We start from the raw sequence: 20,024 nt of genomic DNA on the forward strand, positions 1-20,024 counted from the left end.
ATACGAAATTGAATAAATTCTCTTTAATTTATAAAAGAACAGTAATGTTTACCACTATTAACTCATTTAAACTCTCTCTCTTAATGAGTTGTGTGTTGTACTAAAGATGCATGTCCACTAAAAAAGAAAACCAACTTTCTCGATATGAAAACAGATTTTCAGGACGACTACAGAAAATTAACAAAAGAGTGAATAATTCCTTTAAAGAAGTAGTCTCTTTCAAAATAAAGGAGACAGTACTTTATTTGTAATTTGGCTGCCTCAGTTTTTCAAAGGAAGGACACTGGTGTACATGCAGTTTGCCAACTCTCGTTCGTGTACCGTAACGTTTGTTACAGTTCTAAAAAAAAGTTGTTAATAAGAATGAACTCAATCCCAAATCAATACTGAAAACGTAAATCTGTTTACGACGATATTTTACAACACCGGATGGAAATAATGAAATTGCCAGGGTCAATAATAAAGTGTTCAAATAATTTGTAATTTTTTCCATCATTGAATCACTTGAATTTAACACTGAATTTGTAATAAAATCATGTAGTTTACTAGTATCTAATACCGTTGCCAGAAGCTGTGTATCATGAGTTCAGATTGTGGTGCAAGTTTCATTACGGAGCCTTCATCAACAATCTCAAACCAACTTACCTTGACTTATTTACTTTAACAAGTTTCTGCTTTTATTTCATTCGATGTATTTTCACTTCTTTGTCTACTGTCTATTTAAATATTAGCTACTTCGTTTCCTCTTTCAGGGTCTTTAAAAATCGGAAAATTGTTACTAAGTGGGAATGTAATAGTCTATATGAAAAACAGTGTGTATGGTACTCTGCAAGGCGCGCGCGCACACAAGCTTGATAGTTGGAGAGAGCTGCAAAGAGTTGTTTTTCGAAACTCTCCCTTAAAAAATGCTTAATATTAAAATCTATTTAATGATATTAAGCAGTCTTTAAAAATTTTAATTCAAGGAATAAAAGAAAGTTTAACTTATTTATAAGCAAGTTTATAAAACTGCCAGATCAGACAATTTTGTATTTTTTACAAAAATTACTAGAAATATTTGAACTTTTTTTTTTGGCTGATACATTCAAAGCATACTTCTATAACCTCGCGCTTGACCAACCTGCTACGGTGGCTGTTTGTAACACACATAAATGTTACGAAAACACAAAACCTTCAATGCAGTCAAAATATTGACACAAGAGAAAAAACCCAATGGCACCACTGGATTCAACACAGAAAATACGCAAGGAACAATTAAATATAAACAAACATTATTCTGTTACATAGTGTAATAAGAACAAAAAAAAAAAAAAAAAAAAAAAAAAAATACTGTTTGCCTCACGTATTCTTAGGAAGGAGCACTAGTTTAAAATCACTGACCTGGCCGTTAAACTGAAATGATAGAACACTAAATAAAGACTGTTTTAAATGTAAAAACAACACAATCGAAATCAAATAGCAAACAAGCTTGTTGGTATAGGCACAGCAGTGAGCTTGGTACTAACTGAGCCCTCACTCGCGCTTATGAATAAATAAAAAATAAATATTCTGCTTATACTTCGGGACGGCTACATAGTGACAAAGGAGTTTACTACAAGATAAAGAATACAAGAACACTAACTCATTTAGCAGTCACATGAGCTCGAACAGGTTCAACCGAAACACGTGTAGCCGAGTGGTTAACCTAGCATTAACCAATCGGCGTTGTTATAGCGAAACGATGTACTGTACGTATATATGGATAGTAATTACGCATACGAGGATGGATGATATAAAATGTGGTGATTGTATCAGATGTACGTTAACCACATGCTGCCTGTAGTGCATTATCAGGTGGACTTCATTGCTGTTGGTAGCTCAAGATGAAGTTCATTCAATTGACTCCATAACAAGTCACTCCATTGACTCAATGTCGAATCAGCAAAGCCAGGTCCGCTACGTTGATCACGAAACCGATTAAACGACTCGCGTTCCCATTTCTTACCTCCCAAGATTTCAGGAAGCAGAGTGGGTGCAGTTCTCAGAAGTCGATATATTATCTTCCGTGTGACACGAAACGATGAGATGTAATGATAGCTAATGATGCTGCGAACACTAATTAGTTCAATAAGCTGCTCACCATTATATCTCCAAGGTCTTTGGTTCCTTAACAGTACACTACACGTTGTAATATTTTTTAGCGTAATCTACATAGGCTTGCAACATTATCTAAGACAACAGTACTGAAGATTACGCTGCAGTTATATCAGATTAATTCCCTGCTAAAAAAATAACCAAGATTCACCAAATAATCATTGATGAAGTATCGAATATTCTGACATACGGACAAATGTGTTTATTACAGTTGCATTAAAAAAAAAAAAAAAAAAAAAAAAAAGTTGCCTATCAAATTCAGTCACACAGCTCAACAGCTGGAAAGTCTCTGGAACAATATATATATATATATTTTTTTTTTTTTAATGTAATACAATTCGAAATTACATATCTTAATAAATAAATCAAATTTCTGTTCATGCTACGGGATGGCTACATAATCAGAGGAGCAAGCAAACATTTAAAACATAAAACGCCATTTTTTTTCTTTATCTTTCTTTCATAAAAATAAAATAAAAATTCACATATTTGGCTTCAATTTAACATCGACAAATCATATTATCCCCATTAAAAGGGCAAATGTGTATTGTCAGTCACATCAAAAATCAAACTTTCCAAACTCCGGTACACTCCCTTCTCTGTCGTTGCTTTATAACACTTCTTTTATTATCATCCTCACCCAAATGCGTTTCTTTCCACTTACATAGTTTTCTGTTTCCGTTATGAACACTAAGTATGTGATTGACTGACTCAAGCGTGACTGTCAAAGCCAACCGCAGTGTAGCGATAACGGCGAATAAACATGTTGAAGAATATCACAAACATCTGGGACCTCCGTATGACCATGTGTATCTTATAATGACACCAACTATCATCTGGAAAAATTCCAATCAACGTGGAAAATTTTCTGCGTGATCACAACAGGGATTAGAGCGAACGACATGTTGATGTTCTCTTCTTTCTTTTTTCTTTTTTTTCTTTTTTCTTTTAATCAATGAGTAAAAGGACAGATTACATTAGCTGAGCTCTACCTACATGCCTTCAAAGAGTACAGAAAGCTTTGCAATCCTCTCTGAAATTTTCTAAATTTTATTATTAAGGATGTACAGAAAATTAAATTATGTACAAATTTTGTATTATTGCGATTAAGCGAAGGGCAAAGATTCGTTCTGAAACTTTTCTAAGTTCAGTTTGTGTTTTAAGTGGAGGAACGCTATGTTTGTATAGGATCCATTGAAGTAGCCAGTACTTATCAGATGTGATGGTTTTCTGTTTTTGCAGCAGATGCATAGATTTCAGCTCCTTAGGTAATCACAGACTGAACAAACTAGTAAGCATACTGTAGTCTGATATCACAGTCGGTGATATGTAAAGCTGTCGCTTGAAGTATCACCTGGATTTACAGACCTTGCTGTGGATGTCTGTTACATGACTTTCATCACAGCTGAGTTTTGAGTCAAAAATTACCCCAAGATCTCTCTGCTTGGTGACTAGTAGAATGAGGATTCCATGAATTTCCAGGTTCAACTGGGTTGGATGTTCTTTTAGGGAGAATATCATTAATGCATTAATTTTGTTGAAATTTTTATGGAAAACTGCAACAGGTATGTTGTCAGATTCTGCACGCTGTTGATGATGGAAGCAAATCGGTATTTGGGCTCTCAATCTCATGGATCCGATACAGGAGCTTCAGACCGTCAGTACAGCTGCTGAAATCTGCTTACCGGCATAAGAATGGATGCATTGCGGCATCCATTCTTATGCCGATGGAATCCCACCCTGGGGTACACCCACCTTAACTATCCCGTTTAAAAGATTTTTGTTTTTTTGTATTCATGGTACAGTGCAGAACACTTGTCGTTAGGAGCAACTTTAAGAATGCATGAACACTCTTTAATCTGATATGTTTCCTCACACACTTGCAGAGGCCACGGACATCAATGCAGTGAATGCAGATTGGACATCCAGGTACTGCTCATCCAGGTACTGCTAACTCGGCCCTATCTTGAAATGCCTCCAGAATTGTAGTGGTGGTTACTAACAGATTTGTTATGATGGACCTCCGTTTCTGTGCTTAATGGTTATAAAGAGAATCACATGGCTGAATCTGGCTGGTTAAGATGAGAAGTAGGCACTTACTTTGAGAATACATGAGCTTTCATTATTGGTCAGAATTGTGTCATGGGCCGCACTTTTTATTGGTTTCAAATTGTTGGGAAGAGTTGAGTGGTGAGGATGTCATTTAGGATCACTTTTAGCGATCCTAAATGGCATCCTCGCTGACAGTTTAAAATAAGCTGTGGAATTTCATCATATCCAGCCCATGATGTTCGTGGAAGGTTCGTGTTGAGGTCGAAACCAAAAGAGATTTCAAAGAACACCCCCCCCCCCCCCACGGAGCGATGGACTTGATAATATGGTAGTTTCGCCACTTTTTTTTTTTTTTTTTTTTTGTAGTTGTTGGCGCATCAGCTTCTGTGGCCATAATACACCTCCCAAGGTTTTTGCAGTACTTTTATCCAAGCCCAAGGGGGGATTCGAACCCGCGACCTTTGGGTTGCTAGGCAGGCACTTTACCCACCCGGCTAGCCCGGTCGGCCAGTTTCGCCACTGAATGTACCATTACAGTATTCATTATCAATAACGTATTATTATAGTATTTAATTTAATTATTATTATCATAAGTATATAGTGGAACGTGTTTATAACAAAATGTTCTTGTTTATACTCCGGTACGACCAGCAGGTCAGAGAAGTTTACAATAAAACATGAATACAATCGTTAATCGTAATTAGCAGTCACGGTCTTGAACCATGGTCCACTCAAAAGAGCATGTACTACTGCACTCGCGCTCCTGATCACTAGGCTACCTCATCGTTCCATATTATTTACCAAAGAGCAACTCAACAAACATATTATATCATGGGAACTAATTTCAATTCATGCGTAGTCATCAGGGTTTATGGTTTGCAATTCGACTACCAAAACAACTTCTTTTTTGGTGTTTAGATCAAGCAACAGCATTAGCCACTCCATTCTTTGAATATCTTCAGTTTCAGGCATTCTGCCATCTTAGACTTGGGGGAGGGGAGAGTAGTTTTCCATAAACAGAAAATTAAAGATAGAGTCATAGTTAAAAAGTTAAATACAAGGCTCAAAGATCTCGTATATGTTCGTCTGCGTAATAAAGACCCACCATCAAATCCATCATCCAACTGTCGATGACGATACCACCCCATCCTCCTTTTCCTTCACAGTGGAGGTACTGCATTGTCTCAAGATTAAAATGACATCCTGAAACGGGCTGTGGACCGAATCAAAATCCATCGGTGAGGATGTGCTGGATCAATGTTTCCCCAAACATTTTTCAGATACGGACCACATATATTTAAGGTTACGGGCCAGAAAAATAGTAAATTATAGATGTAAATATATAATAACTGCTTTTGAAAAATACAATGATATGTATGCGTACTTAAAACATCTCCAATATATATATATATATATTTTTTTTTTTTTTTTTTTTTATCATTATAATTCATATTCATTGTTAATGTATATATAGAATATGCTATATTTGTTTTTATATTTGTCGCCTTTGTACTGAATTTATGCTCCTAGCCTAGTGCTGTGATGGGCTTGCTGTATTTGCAATAAATGAATATTTATTTATAATATAAATTAGATTGTTAATAGGTATACCTGTAACAACAATTTTAATAGCTGATGAGTCTTGAGTGAATGAATATGACCTGGAAACCAAAGTTCCCAAGGGGAAAAAGCCTCGTCACCAAGACCAAAAAAAAAAAGAAGAGGCGCGGTACTCGGCGCCTCCGTAACCAGGTGGGAAGGAGCAGCAGTGCGTAGCACACGCTTCTTGATTAGACCGGGGTTCGAGCCCATCACCACCAAATACGAAGGATGCGGTAAGGTCAGGGAATTACCACCGCATATCCCGGAGCAATATGGCCTTAGTTGCTAAATGCTCCTAAAAACCAAATAAACAAACAACAACAACAGCGCGGTAGTCAAAATTTGCATGCGATGGTAGTGCGATTGCATTTTTACTAAAAACACATAAGTATAAATTAGATTGTTAATAGATACAGGTATGTATTGTTAATACATATCTGTAACAACAGTTTTAATACTGATGATCTTGAGTGAATGAATATGACCTGGAAACTAAACTTCCCAAGAGGGAACAACCTCGTCACCAAGACTAAAAAAAAGGAAAGGCGCGACAGTCAAATTTACATGTGAAGGTCGTGCGATTGCATTTTTCTGCTAATCCCATCACTGTTAATGGTGTTGTTGCCTACCGTAAAGAAATCTGTTTTATTGTAAACTCGCGTGGACCACAGGTTGAGAAATATTTGATCACTACTTCTGTACTTTTTAGTCAATAGACAGATCATTGGTTTCTAGCACGGAGTCAACTCGCATTAAGTCTTCGCACTACTGTTCTCTTCCTTGAAGTCATCCTTTCCAAGGCTGCAAGCAACTCGTCAGAGATAACTAATCATCTTTTTATCTGCCTTGCCAACAGAATACGATAATGATCGTTTTGGTCAAGTTAGTTAAATGGGGGGGGGCTTAGATACAGAATTTATTCTCCTGGCAACTGAGATTTTTATTCTGCAAAACAAGCAAACTGACCATAAAATAGCGAAATTTACAGACAGGCTATATTGATGTCTTATATCTAAATGACCTCTACACTAATTGTAAACACCCCAAGTCTTGGATTAAGATAACTTTATGATGGCCTTGTTCTGCTCTCTTGGCTCAGTTCCTGGCATGTTATCCAAAGTGTAGACCCCATTCTTCTAGACACATTTAGCAATTTTGCATATCAGCCAGAGAATACAAGGTTTTATCAAAAAAATTCGGTGGATGATTTCATAATTGTTGAACGCATAGTAGTAGCCTGACGTAGCCCAATGGTCAGGAGCGAGAGTGCATAGCACGTGTTCCTTGAGTGGACCGGGGTTCAAGCCCGTGACTACTAAATACGATAAATATTTGTATTGACGATTTATTGTAAACTCTACTGACTTGGTTGTCGTGCCGGAGTATAAACAGAAAGTTTATTTATTTATTAGTTAAGATTGTGAGCGGAGTTTAAAACATCTTTGGAGAATGTGCACACCAAGTTTTAACTTGCTGTTACGGGCCAGTCTAGCGAAAAGCTGCTTTGATTAAAACATTTTCTCTCTTGTCGCGTAGGCTGAAAACGAAGAAATCTGAACAACATACGAGCATTAAATCTTGTTGAGAAGACGTTCCATTTGATTCGATTCAGGCTATTTTGACTGAAGAACTGGGCATGATTTGAGTGAGCGCCAAGTTCTACCACTGATTCAGTGGATATTAAAGACGATACGAATCCTCATTTTTCATTTCAGTTGTTTGAGCAAGCTGTGTCGGATCCTTTATTTTTAAGAACAATTTTAATAGCTGATGAGTCTTGAGTGAGTGAATGAATATGACGCGGGCACCAAAGTTTCCAAGGGGAAAACAACGTCGTCACCAAGACCAAAGGAAAAAAAAAAAAGGAAAGGCACAGTAGTCAAATTTACATGTGAAGGTCGTGCAAGCGCATTTTTCTGACAACTTGGGGATGATGCTAGCAGAATTCGTTTTACGAGGTGACACTGTTAATGCAGCCTACTACCAAGCAGTTTTAAATCTTGGGAAACACAGTTCACAGTAAACGATCCAGAAAAAAAAAAAATAAAAAAAAATAAAAAATAAAATAAATAAATAAATAAATATATATATAAATATATATAGGGACAAATGGTAAGCTCCTTCACAACGACAACGAGCCGCGTGACTCGCCGTCAGGCAATTTTTGACCGACAAAGACATCCCGTCGTACCATACCCAATTCGTCTCATTTGGCAACGTGCAACTTATGGAAAGATAAAACAAGGACATGAAAAGAAAATGATTCGAGTCGATTCAAGAAATTCAATCAACCCCGATGAACTGCCTAAAAAGATTCACAAAATATTTCCAAAAATGTTTTGTTAAGTGCCAGGCACGATGGAACCAGTGCATGGTTTGCAGGAGATTATATTGAAGAATATTAACAATGTAAATATTTTTAAATGAATAAAATGAATTTTTTGCAACATTCACCAAACTTTTGGATATTAAAGTGCTTTCTGATTTGCAAGAGTCAAAAATACTAATATAAATCATAATCAAAAATTCAGATTAGGCATTGCAAATTGGTTTTTATATTTTAATGATAAAGTAATAATTCAATCAGTTAGCAGCCCTGCCAGAAAATTTCGAAAACAATTTTCAAAACTAATAAATTGGGAGTCTGTCATATCTACGGATATTTTTTCCCCTAGGACGAGAATATTTTTTTACTTCGTTTCTTTTACGGCTTTCAAATAATTATTATAATTATCATCTGTTTATTAATCTGAAAAACGAAACCACAGCGGGATGGCCATGTACTAGAAAGGCGAAATCGTTACATTCCAAAGAACTGCAACATAATTTTTCGATGATGTGGTAGCATTTTTAACTAGAATACATTTGCCATACAGTTCTCGAAAAACTTCCAATCCAGCATATAAACGTTGTTCATACTCGTCCCGAAAATGACTTGCACTCACCGAAAATTTCTCCATCTGTTACTTCAGCGTTCGTGCCGCACAGCCTTGAACTCAGCTAAGACAAACCTACATGCAGAATGACCTCCGTGGATCCTACACTAACACCTCTGTAATTCGGTAACAACTTATGTTATTATCACTCAACGATTTATCATCCTGACCGTCTCAGCTTTTTGGCACATTTCCTCACTAACCGACATCAAAGCGCCAGTCTGACTGGGATTTATCTTGAAACTTCTTTTACCCACTCATAAAATTAGCGAACCACCTTTCAACTGTGGCAAATAGAGGCTCACTTGTTAATACATTATCTCTCTATACATTAAAAAAGTTTCCTCCTAGTGATATTTATTCGAGCCAATGGGAGAAGAGGGGCGGGGCAATTATGTCACTACAAATGCGCAGGTAAATAATTAGATTGTTATCTTCCATTGAAAGACAAGCCTCCATAACGTTCACCAACCTCGTGCACGTGCTTCAACTCTGTAATACATGACCATGCAAGGCCTCATTTGATGTTCCATTGTAATGTCAGCTGATGAAGGAACCTGATATAGTTTGTAAATTTTTTTATAAACAATTTAATATTTTGTAAATATTTTAAATATTTGTGTAGTTTATAAACATTTTAGTTAAATGTTTCAGTCCTGCTCTTTCGGAAGCAACAATATTCCTCATGCGTTATGGAACCCGAAGGCCTTTTCCTAAATGACCTAGGTAAACGCAGGTAAATAATTACATACCGTAGTGATATTTATTAGCCAATGGGAGATGGATGCAGGTCCCGTGGTAGAAATGGGAGGGGCAATTGCGTCACTACAAGTGCACAGGTAAATAATTATATAGGTCATTTCCTGATTAGATATAGATCATAGTGTTTGCGCAAGGCACCGCCTGTGGTTTCCCACATCCGTGCCATCAGTACTCTTGTGATGAATACAGAACCTCTGTAAAAGCCAGAAAAGTGCATGTGTAATTTAGTGTTGGGTTCTGTTGTTTGTGCTGGCTTCTTTGGCCGCAGGCGTGGTCTCACTCCTAGTGAGACTCCACGTTGCCCGCCACCACCACTGGGAGGTGAGCCAGGCTGTTCACAGTACTCTGGCTGCTGTGAACGCCTAAGGGGTCGCCTAAGCTTCCTGACGGAGAACAAAAGAAAAAAAAAAAGCATGAGTGAGAGAGATAGCTGGAAGGATGGGAGTAAAAAGGGGGAGGAAGAACATCAGTGCGTTTCGACAGGTGTGTCGCTTACATAGAAAAGATTTGACTTACTCCGTCATACCTCTACATTTTACGTAGAAAAGCGTGCGCGGGGGATTGGCGAGCAGGGAACGAAGCCCCCAGTTATTATTACTATTATTATACAGTATTTGGAACGTCCAAATTCAATAACTCATGTCAATTTTTTAATCCCATAATGCCTCCCAAACAATGACCACTATAAAAAAAAAATATATATATATATATATATTGTACTGCATATAATGGGATCGAAAAAAAAAAAGTTTAAAATCGGGTTTAACTAATTTAAAAACGGAAACAATAGAATCCAGAGAAAAGGTAATCAAGATCTCTCTCGCGCGCCGATTTATTTTATGGATTGCAGCCTTAATGGCAATGACCCCATGAATGTTGCAACACATAAAGCAAGCTGTCTGGAGCTCCGTGCGTGATTACACATAAACTGATCCGATTGCAGCAAGCACTACTTCCAACTCATTTAGGAGAAATTCCTTCAAAAGGGTTTTGACTCAACGTAAAACAATACGAATACACAGTAAGTACAATAATCGATGAGATGGAAAAAATACTTTTAAATACGATACATTTGCAAAACACATTGGGAAAGCCGTATTGTAAACTACATACAATTCACCAAAACATAAAACACATTCAGTTCCTCGCATTTGTGTACTTATTAAAGAATAATGCCAGATCATTTTCACGCATTTCATCATTCATAAACCAAAATAAACTGGATGACTGCACATAGCAGCTTATTATCTGAAAAACAATTATCGTTAGCAAAGAAAGATGCCTTTTCCAAAATAAACCAAGTGCACATCAGTAAGAGAAAAGAAAAGAAATGCAAAGGAAACATCTAAGCAGAATAAACAAATATAGTTCCATGTTAAATAACATTTCAGGTTCTAAATATGACACCAGAGAATTAAAATAATAATACCAGACATAACTACCTTGTGTATTTGGTAGCAATACCCGCCACGGGGTGGAACCTCCCAAATCAGGGAAAAATAATATAAGAGCAACAACAATAATAAACTGATTAATATTGCAGTTGAAATGCGAAGGGTATTTATTTATTTATTTTTTTTTTTTGTGTGAATACTGCCACACTGCACTACCCTTTCCAATTAAAGCAAGTTCATCACAGTTAACTTTTTTTAAGCTATTCCCGAAGAAAGCAGTTCTGCATTACGATGGGAATTGTGGGCAACTAACACGAAAAAGACAGCAATAAAGTCTGAATTTCGTATATATGAATACACGAAACTGTTTCAAATAAAATTTGGTCGATTAACTCACCTAAATTTTAGTTTAAAATGAAGATGTTACAAGAAAAGATCCTGATTGGACGACTGAGATAATCTCGCCCTTCTTCCTCAAACAAAAGTTAAAAGTAAAAGTTACGATGGCAAAGCTAAGTGTTTTGATGAAAGGGAAAAAGCTTTTAGTCAACTGCTCAAATTACGTACAGCATTAAGAAATAAGCAATGAAAAATCAGCGAAGTGATTAAGAATTTTTCGAGGTATTGCAAAGTATGTAGCCATCGCCACCAAGGAAAATAAGGCCCAAAAGATGTGCAAGAGTTACCGGGACGGGCAATTTCAGCAAGAGTTGTTTAAGACGTTTGACTGTTAACGAATACGCTAATAATTATAATGTATCATTAGATGATTTACTTCAATTGATTAAAGACAGAGAGAACGAATTCGTTGTTAGCCGAGCGTAGTTACGCCTGTCATGAAAGATATTGAATTTGACTGGTGGAAGCACGATAACCGTAAAATTTTAACTGAACATGCAAATATGGCAGATGGCAAGAGAAGATATTTGCAAAATGAAACAATCTTTGGCAGCAAAATCCTCGTCCAGTTATTTACTTAGATGAAACGTGGATACTTATGCATCCAAAACCAAGGAGGGATTGGCAAGATGAATCGGGAGCAGTCGCTTCTAAATGGAAGTAGCAGTGACCACGCACCGTTTATTATTCTGCACGTTGGTAATAAAAATCGTTGAATTCCAGGTGCAAGTCTGCTATTTAATAATTAAGAAGCGTTAAATCTTAAAAATCGTTTAATAATAAAGACGCGCTGAATAAGATGCACTTAACAGATGGGTTCTGTGTACAGCATGTTAGAGATCTGGAAAATAATTATTGGGTCAAAAGTGATATGATTGAAGAGAGAATGGTTGAACCACTTATATTTTCTATAAATGTCAGTAAAGATGAAACTGACAAGGAATCAACTAGCAGCGAAAATTAGAATATAAATTTTAACAGAATTATTTAAAAATGAAAATATTTTTTTTTTTCTCTCTCTCTCTCTCTCTCTCTCTCATGAGTAGCACAGCTAGTATAATAACCGTCCTCCCCACACCGGGTGGAAAAGATCTGAGGTCCAATCAAGTAAATGACGTGTTGAATTTTTATGGGTCTTTTTCACAACGTGGCTGAATCAGTCGGTCTCAGGTAGGAGTGGCATGGCATTCTCCTCTAGAAATCGCGAATTTTTTGTCCAGCAAACAGCAAATCGACCACAGAACACGCGCCATTTACAGACATTAATACAGCACAATATAGCCTAAGTTGCAGATGCGCCTAAAACCCAACAACACCATCTCTCTCTCTCTCTCTCTCTCTCTCTCTCTCTCTCTCTCTCTCTCTCTCTCTCTCTCGAAATAGGCACCTAATTCTTCTGTAAAACAGCTTTGTTAAAGTTCAACAAATTTTGATAAAGAAAACCAGTCGTTTCTAACTTTTCATAATTTATAGTGTTTATAAACCACACGTTTATAACAAGCATTACTTATAGTTTGCCATCCTCCAGAATTTAATTAACACCTATATTTGGTACGACTTCAATCAAAATAGTTAAAAATAATACACCTGAAAAACTGTTTCTATAGGCAGTATATAGCTTAAAAGTGAAAATTCGCAAATTGAGTTTTTTGTTTTTCTTTTATTACATGCATTACTACACAAGGTGTGCAGACGTTTTAACCATATAAAAATATGTCATTTTTAATTAAACTAGAGTATTTAAATTTTAAATACAGAGAAAGGTACCACAAAAATTTTAAAATGTTATTAAATTAAGTTATGTGCATTTTTCAGGTAGGTACCACTAGGGTTTTTAGTTTCAAGTAATTAATAAAATACTCGACGAGTCTTTTATTAATTACTCGAACTCGATACTCGGCGAGTTCGAATCTTGCTTTTCCATTGTTTTAAGTACTGTTATCTTCACTTACCTGTTAAATGTTCTAAATATAATTATGATCTAATCATATTGCTATTTTTTCTATCTCATATGTGAGATGGCGCTGCGTTGCAATAACTCGCTTTGTTCATTTATATAACGCGTTATATCAAAAAAATATGATTGTGATGCAAATATTTTAAGATTTATACAAGAGTTTCTTTACTGTTTCTGCACATTTTTATGTATGTATTTTTGCAAGCTGAGGTTAGATAGTAAGTGATTTATTTTGTAATTATTTTTCATGGATGTACACATTTGCTGTATTATATCAAGTTTCACAGAAACTGAGATTCTCCGAACAGTTCGAATTTATAACTTGGAATAACCTTTACTTTTAACAAATTAAATTTGTTACTCTCATGATTATCTTGTCTTATATAATATTTTAAACACATTTTTGCCTGTTAACATTAACTATGCTGTTCTTTATTTAAATATATTAATAATTTTTGTACAATTTCAGATAATTTGAAAAATGCTTTAATTATGCCAAAGGAAAAGAGCTCAAAGGTTTGGGAACACTTTGCAGCAAGACCGAACTCCGAAGTCCAATGTAAGAAATGTTCAATAAAGTTATCGAACAAAGATGGAAACACTAACTATGATAAAACATTTAAAAACTAAACACCGAATAATTTTGCAAACAGAAGATGAAAACAAGAATGTAGTTCTTCCAAAAATGTAAAAATTTTAGATAATTATTTTGTTAAAAAATCTTTGGATGGGATTGTTTTGGAATTAGTTGCTGTTGATAACATATCTGTAAGAGCAATTACAAAATCTAGTTTTATTCGAGAAAGTCTTTGTAATTCAGGTTATAAGCTTCCTAAAGCAGAAAAAGACGTGACGAAATTGATTCAAAATTTTTATCAAATTAAAAAAATCAGAAATGACAATTTTAATACCGGAAAAATTGAGTAGGAGTAAAATATTTAGTCTCTCTCTTGATGAGTGGACAAGTACAAAAATGAGACGATTTTTAAATATTAATCTTCATGGAAATGATGGTGTAACATATAATCTAGGTTTAGTTCGAATTCAAAATTCATATTCAGCTCCGCAATTAGCAGAACTTGTAAGAAATCAATTGAAAAATTTCAATATCAATTTTGAAAAACATTGTTGGATCAACGGGTGACGGTGCTAGTACTGTATTATGTCAAAATATCGTTGTGAGTCTCCTGTATTATATCATTTGTGTCTTAACCATACAATACGTTTAGCTGTATGCGATGTTTTGTACGAGAAAAGCATGAGTTAAGAGGATAATGAAGTTGAAACAGTTGATGATGACTTAGCTGATTCAGATTATTCAGAAGATGATTTCTCCTTTGATGAAGAGAAAGAAGAACTCTGTGTTGATGTTGACTAATTAGAATTATCAAAGTCTTGATAATTCTTGATGACTTAAAGAAAAATATTCAAATTGTTCGTCAAACAGTAAAATCTTTTAAGAAGTCTACTGTGCGCAACGGTTTTCTACAACAGAAAATAAAATGTGAATTAGGATATGAAATAGAATTAATCACAGATGTTAAGACGCACTGGAATTCATTACTTGATATGATTTTAACTTTTTTAAGACTGTTTCAATTCATTAAAGCAGCTCTTTGAAGATCTTAGTAATATGGATTTAATAAAAAATCACAAATTTAATTGCTTCAGGATTTGAGAAACTCCTTAAAGCCGATTAAATTACCTATAGAAGCACTTAGTAGACAAGATGCAAATCTGTCTTCAACACATTTGGCAGTTAACTTTATGCTAAAAAAAAAAAAAAAAAAATTGGAAAAAATTCCAGGGAATTTAGGTCAAGAACTATTAAATAAAATGAAAACTCGTATAAATGAACGTCGAAATGAAAATCTTGACGACATTTTGGATTTTCTTGTAAGTGCTAATAGATTACCAAAAAACGGCTTATAGATTTTGCAACAAACTTAATGATTAGGCTGTTTCCAAATGAAATTATTCAATTTAATGAGAATCAAACTGATTATAATGAGAATGTCGCGAATACTTTACATCATATAACAATGTAAGAAGAATTAAAGACAATTTTAGATAACGAAAAAAAAAAAAAAAAAAAAAAAAAATCCTGCAGAAAACGCCCTTTCCGATTCTATTCTGGTACAAAGATAATCGTAGACGATCTCAGTCCGTATTTTCTAGGCTTTGAACTTTTTTAGCAAAAATAGTTAAGTATTTCATTAATTTCCGACTAAAATTCATCTTTTAAAATCTCATTGGAGTCGGGAAATTTCTTATTTTGGAAAGAATTTGCGGAACACGGATGTTCTGTTGCATGTTGGTCTTCCATGGTTGAATTATGTTCATCATTTTCTGAAGGAGAAAGACGTTTTATTAAGCGAAGTATAATTTTCACTATAGTATCTTTAGTGAGTCTGGGAGAGAGCAAAGAGTGGGGATAAGGAATAAAGAAGAGAGAAAATAGTGCAGTTAAGGAATTCTTCACATATATAAATGCAAAGAACAGAAGGACAAATCATATTGGATTCTTAATAATAATAAAGAATTTTATTATTATTATGCAATGGACGTGGGATAGTATTAGATAACATAGCTGAAGTTACAGATGAACTCAACAGTTACTTTGCATCGATATTTACATTAAAAAATCCTTTGTGTCAATGACATATTATGGAAGTGAAGTTGAAAAAAATGTAATTAATGTTGAAATTTCAAATGATTATTTAATGAGAACTTTCACGTCTACAGGCGAGTAAAGCTCCTGTGGTTGATGGCATATACCCTATAATCTTAAAGGAGGCAGCAAGTGAGTGCATTGAACCATTAAGACTAGTTATGAGCGCATCACTGGACTCAGGAGAGATTTCGTTGGATTGGTGTAAATTGCAACATAAAGGCGGTTCTAGATGAGTGTAATGGGAAATTACCGATCTACTAGTCTAACTTCAGTAGTAGGGAAAATCATGGAGGCAATGATCAAGGGTGGAATTCGGGATCATTTAGATGGAAATGGAATTCTGTAGGATACACAACATGGCTTTGTAAAGGGAAAATCATGTTAAACAAATCTGGTTAGCCATTTTGACAGGATCACTCGTGAGCTGGATTTAGGGAATAATTTCCACATTGTTTATTTGGATTTCAGCAAAGCATTTGACTCAGTCCCACACGAGTGGTTACTTTATAAGCTGGAGCAGGCTGAAATCATAGGGAAAATCCTTAGATGGATGGCACCATCTAAGTGGGGTTCCCCAAGGATCAGTATTGGGACCACTGTTGTTTTTGATTATCTTAAATGATATCTATGAAGGGACGAAGGGCGTGAGGTCTAAACTTGCAGATGATGTAAAGATCAGTAGAGTAGTTAATGATCGCCGCCAAGCAGAGCTTCTTCAGAGTGACCTAGATAGACTTCCGGGATGGTCAGAAAAGTGGCAGCTATGCTTTAATTCAGCAAAATGCAAGGTCTTACACCTGGGGAACAGCAACCACCCCAAAATAACTTATACACTTGAAGTTGAACTAAAGTCAAGTAGTGGAGGAACGGGACTTGGGAGTTACAATACGGTCAGGCATGAAGTTGTCCGAGAATTGTGGACAGGTTGCATGGTGTCCTATCGATATTTTATCGAACATTTGCTAGTAGAGATAACGACGTCATAATCACATAAAGATGATTATGACGTCGTTATCTCTACTAGTAAAGGTTTTATAACCTTTATATGATTAAATTATAAACAATTATTTTTTTAAAATTAGTACCGGAAAACCGGTATTTTTTTGTATCAATACTGGTATTTCAATACCGGAAAGAAATGACCGGGATCCCAGTATTGTAAGCCCTAACTTTAGGTACAATGTTCTAGGAGCTTCAGAATGGTGAGAAGTTTCCATATCCATCGTAACCCTAAGTCATTTATGGCATTCGGGCATCTGTTCACGAGTTCGTTTACTCATAGCATGTAACTCATTCCTATGAAGGAGTTTCAATAGCTTCAATTATACCTCTGCTGCAGCACAGGTACTCTTAAAATATTTGCATGGTTAACGGTCTACATAAAAATGTGCTTATCGTTAGTACCCCAACATTTTAGGTAAAGTAGCGTAGGTAAAACCTAGGGATTATGAATTTACGGTACACAAAACACCATATCCATCTTACATGCCCTTAGTGGGATACAAGATAAATTTTCTTAAGATAAATTTTTTTTTATGACAATAGGGTTCGCCAGCCTTATTTATTTAGCACATCAGAAATTATTCCTCAGTCTATAAAGATCTCTATTAGGATTAATCAATTTTTCTCTATACGATCGGGAGAGAGTGTAGTATTCAATTGAATATCATTCTCCCCAAGCCATTATCAGCTACAGATATACAAAACTTTTGTTGAATTAGTATTCCGATAAGCATACTGCAGAAACGAACGGAGAACACCTACAGACATTATTCTATAAGTAGCAGAATGGCACGCTAGTTGCATAATAAAATAGGCAAGACCTTGCTTGACAATTATAGCCAAGACAGACTGATAAACACAGGTCTTGAAAAGTAATATTAGTAGGCGTCTCCGATATCGCGGCAAGTTTCTCTCAAAGTATACTTTGCAAATTATCTTTGATAAACTAAAATAATGTAATATAATGTAAATCTCGCCATGATAACATCATTCCAATTAGTTAACCAGTTTTGTTTTACAACCGTCGTAATAATAACTAAAAGAGTAGATAAGTTTCAAAAACAAAACAAAGAAAATCCCAGAGGGCGAAGCCATGTGGAAAAAAGGAGTTGTCGAATATGCCACTGTTATCCGCCCATGACCCGAAAACATCAGAAGGCATTGGCATCAAACATAACATTAGTATACAAATACTTCCCTAAAACGGCAAAACAAAACATATACGCCCGTATATGTTTTGTTTTGTAAGAATGTAAGCTAAAAAAAAACAAAAAAACTTACAGTGCAAGTCACTGTACTTTGATTATTGATATAAAATGAGACACTACAATTACTGAATAATAATAATAATGGCGTATTAAGATAAAAATATATAAATATATATACACATGTATTATTATTATTATCCGTTTATTAACCACAAGAAACTGTAGGTCACCACAGGAAGGCAGTGTGCCAGGAGGGTGTGTACACACACACACACAAATATACAAATAGATAGATGGGAGGAGGGGGGGGGGGAGAGAGAGAGAGAGAGAGAAAACGCAATTTGCATTAACCTACCACTGTTTCTGATATTTTCAGTTACTAGTCAAGGGCCAACTGATGAATCAACTCCGAAGTCTTCAAGGGTTCAGTTATAGTAGACATAGCAGTATTTTCTGTATGTGCGAAAGTGTAGAAGTTGAAACAGAACCCGAATGCGTCAATAAATATCACAGTAATGTGTTCTGCGCATTAAGTTCTCTGGTTACACAGAAAGTCTTATATACAGCCGAATATAAATGATGATTTTTTGAGAAGTGAAGTACATTTAAAAAATAAATTTTCTGTTTATACTCCGGGACGACCAAATTATCAGGAGTTCACAAGATAGACAGAATACAAGAAACAGCACCGTATTCAGCAGTCACGGGCTTGAACCCCGGTCACTCAAGGCACGTGTACTTATGTGCTTTCTGCCTAGCATAGTAGTTTCCAGTCCCTTCTCATGCAGTCCACTTTAGTCGTCAGACAAGAAAGTCCCTATTCCACATTCAGCACACATGTTTTAAAAGCGGGACACGTGACGTCACGCAAGCAAATTGTGGGAAACCCGGTTGGTTGCTAGATGCACGACAACTTCAGGACAGGAACCTACTATCACTGACTTTCTTTCATGTTTCGGTATTTTATTTACAGCTTTCAACAGAGTGGGTTAGTCTTCGGAATTGCTTTACCTGGCCGATTTCACCTTGACTAATGTTGCCAGACTAATCGGTCATTTAGTACGTTATTCATAATCACATTCCTAAAAGAATTTCGCCTGTGATAGACGGCTAAGTAAATAACCATTAGCAAGATTATCCTGTCTAACTATTCTTCATATACCGTAATAGGTAAAAGCATAGATAGCAATCGCCATTACCCCATTGGGGTAATTACCGGTAGGGTTGCGAACTATTGAAACTAGCAAAACTTTGAAACTGAGCGCCTTCCCGAAAATTGCGACTACGAAAGGGTATGGGAACAATGAGACTTATTGCGCTGAAATTACAAACCCATCAAACACGGTGCTTGATGCCTGTAATCTATGGGAAACAACACGTCTCTTCGCGGGAGACTAATACCAAACAAACAGAGGTCAAAAACAATATGGTAACATTCTTTGCAAAGTGTACATACAAGACACACAGCACCCTCTTGACAAATCCTGACTACAGACTAATCCGTAGATCTCGAAGAGATATCCCCTTGGAATGCAAGCGGCATGTCTGCTTTGATTAAAGGCAGTAAGCCGCTCTGGCGACACACTTGGACAGGTGACAATCAAAGCGCTCCAAGACTTACTCCAACTTACAAAAGGGTAGCTGGGAAAAGAGGGACGGAGATATTTGAGTGTCACTTCGAAAGACGAGATCGGAAAGTATGGAAACGTGGGAATTTTTGTTATGGGGAAGAGATAACGAAAGTTCGGCGTCCACCGGTGTCTTGGTCACAAGACGTCAGAAATATGCTCGTTACCAAGATCTCCTATGGACTGTGCACTATAACGAGATATATAACGCTCAGCGACTGATCTGTTGGGACTACTGTACTATTAACAGGTAGAATAATGAGATATAGAGGAAACT

General features: G+C 35.9%; 1 protein-coding gene across 6 annotated transcripts in view; it reads right to left on the reverse strand.

Moving 5' to 3' along the window:
• LOC150078178 (FERM domain-containing protein 4A-like) overlaps window positions 1–20,024 on the reverse strand; it is a 418,597-nt gene that overhangs the window by 245,468 nt on the left and 153,105 nt on the right. The gene's annotated exons all lie outside the window — the stretch shown is intronic.

This window comes from Mastigoproctus giganteus, chromosome 11 (assembly GCF_048544385.1).
Source record: "Mastigoproctus giganteus isolate SK-2022 chromosome 11, ASM4854438v1, whole genome shotgun sequence".
In the NCBI taxonomy this organism is placed as follows: domain Eukaryota; kingdom Metazoa; phylum Arthropoda; class Arachnida; order Uropygi; family Thelyphonidae; genus Mastigoproctus; species Mastigoproctus giganteus.